At 36.7% G+C, this 1,945-nt stretch overlaps 1 protein-coding gene and 1 long non-coding RNA gene across 4 annotated transcripts in view; one reads left to right on the top strand and one right to left on the bottom strand.

Annotated features, from left to right (window-relative positions):
- The window catches only part of LOC106870672 (beta-1,3-galactosyltransferase 5), a 265,603-nt gene that overhangs the window by 1,671 nt on the left and 261,987 nt on the right, over positions 1–1,945 (top strand). Inside the window, exon 1 of one of the 3 annotated variants that reach the window (XM_052978570.1) lies at positions 416–557. The exons of the other annotated variants lie outside the window; for them this stretch is intronic. The gene's annotated coding sequence lies outside the window, so the exon portion shown is untranslated. Of the gene's footprint in view, positions 1–415; positions 558–1,945 lie in introns of those variants that run through there. 3 annotated transcript variants of the gene reach the window in all.
- The window catches only part of LOC128251597 (uncharacterized), a 185,744-nt gene that overhangs the window by 37,054 nt on the left and 146,745 nt on the right, over positions 1–1,945 (bottom strand). The gene's annotated exons all lie outside the window — the stretch shown is intronic.

The following is a 1,945-nucleotide window of genomic DNA, read 5'->3' as shown; positions in this document are numbered from 1 at the left end:
ATATATATATATATATATATATATACAAATATATATACATATATATATCATTATGAATGTGATATCTATACGTGTGTGTGTGCATGTATGTATAAAGCACGCAGCATACGCACCCACATGCAGACGTACACGCACACGCACGCATGTATGCTTGATAGCTATCGGTGGGAACGAAGTGACACGAAACCTCATCGCTCGTATGAACATCAGCAATAACGTATTTATGACGATTTGGTGTACCCGTACTGGCGAACAGGCGAAATGAGAACGACGACGACGATGATGATGATTACGACGATGATGATGATGATGATTACGATGATGATGATGATGATGATGATGATGGTGGTGATGTGGTGGGTGCGGTTGTGGTGGGAGGAAGTTTATAGTATTATCTTGCTTTGGATCAAAGCCAGTATATACTTAAAGGAGATAAGAACCGTGTTATACTATATGAAATTCATCCTCAGTACATGCTCGCAGTTTAATTACCGTCAGTGGACGAACAGAATGCTAAGCTGTCTAGTAGCCGATCATATTCGTTATCAGAGAAATTCGTGAGAAATAATTCTAAAATAATTCTTTTTTTTTCCTTCTCTCTTTTTTTTTTTTTCTTTCCATTTCGGTTTTTGTTGCGTATTTATTAAAAATAAGTGGAACGTGTGAGTGAATATCTTATACTATTTGTGTTATAAGTCTTCTATTTCTACGTTCTGGTTCTGATATAAATTCCAGCTGACGTTGAATTTACTTCCGGTGTTTTTAAATTAAATACCAGTTATACACTACGATAAAAAAAATCCATTCCTTTCTACTAGTCTTCTATAAATTTATCACCTTATACAACCGCTAAATTAACTGACGTTAGTAGTGGGGGTGGAATATAGCACTTTACTGTGTTTATTTACGTAATCTGTCGTTCAGAAATCATGGCCCATCGAGAATCATTATGCTTTTCGGCGTTCTAATCATGATATATACAGCAGATATCTGAAGCTGATTCTTTTCCCTGGTGTGTAAATCTCAAAATACAATTATTATTTTGGATTGGTTTACTCGGTAGAGTGTCGGTAACAAGTGCAAACCTTTAGAATCACCCCACTACGTTTGTGGTTTCGAATCTAACTCATAGGTTACTTACACTTTCATTTTCCTTTCCAGAACATAAGCACCACTTACAGCCCGGATTCAGCTTCACGGTAAACTTATACTCTACATCACTCGTGTAATATGTTGCGTTGCATCTAACTTAGCAACATTATTATTCCTTTGTACACTATCCGATATTCGAAATAGGAGAGATTTAAACATTTGGGACGTTTACGCTTATTCATGTGTAATTTTATTTTATTTTTTTTATTTTTTTTTTTTGCAATGATGTTAGCGGCATTTTGGGCATCGCTTAGCGCCTGGTAATTGGAACATACTCCCTACCATATACCCTAAATTCTTTAACATGACAAATAAATGAATGAAAAAAGAAAAACAAAACTGAAAACTAAAACAAAATTTTTAGGTATGGGTTAGATTCCAATGCACTTAGATCATTACAGGTCTGATAATCTATTTCTGACTTCCTTAGATTTATAAAACATGACACCGGTGAGGATTGCATTCAGACGAAGTTACATTCGGAGTCGTAGAAATTGTAATATTAGTAGCAGTAGTAACAGCAGCAGCAGCGACAGCAGTCGTAAAAGTAATAACAGCAGCAGCAGCAGTAGTAGTATTAGTATTGGTAGTAGTAGTAGTAGTAGTAGTAGTAGTCCGAAATATTTTTGCTGAGGGTTGCTACTAGCAATGGGATCATTGCGTTATATATATTTTTATCGCCCACCCCCGCCCCCGCTTCGCCCCTCGAGGCACGAAACATTCAATCTGATTTGAACTGTACCCCACCCCGTCCCACCCCGTCAACAACAACAACAACAACAACAGTGTTAAT

Source organism: Octopus bimaculoides, chromosome 1 (genome assembly GCF_001194135.2).
Source record: "Octopus bimaculoides isolate UCB-OBI-ISO-001 chromosome 1, ASM119413v2, whole genome shotgun sequence".
Classification (NCBI taxonomy): Eukaryota; Metazoa; Mollusca; class Cephalopoda; order Octopoda; family Octopodidae; genus Octopus; species Octopus bimaculoides.
The sequence above is the reverse complement of the archived record's forward strand: the minus strand, read 5'-3'. Positions and strand labels throughout refer to the sequence as shown.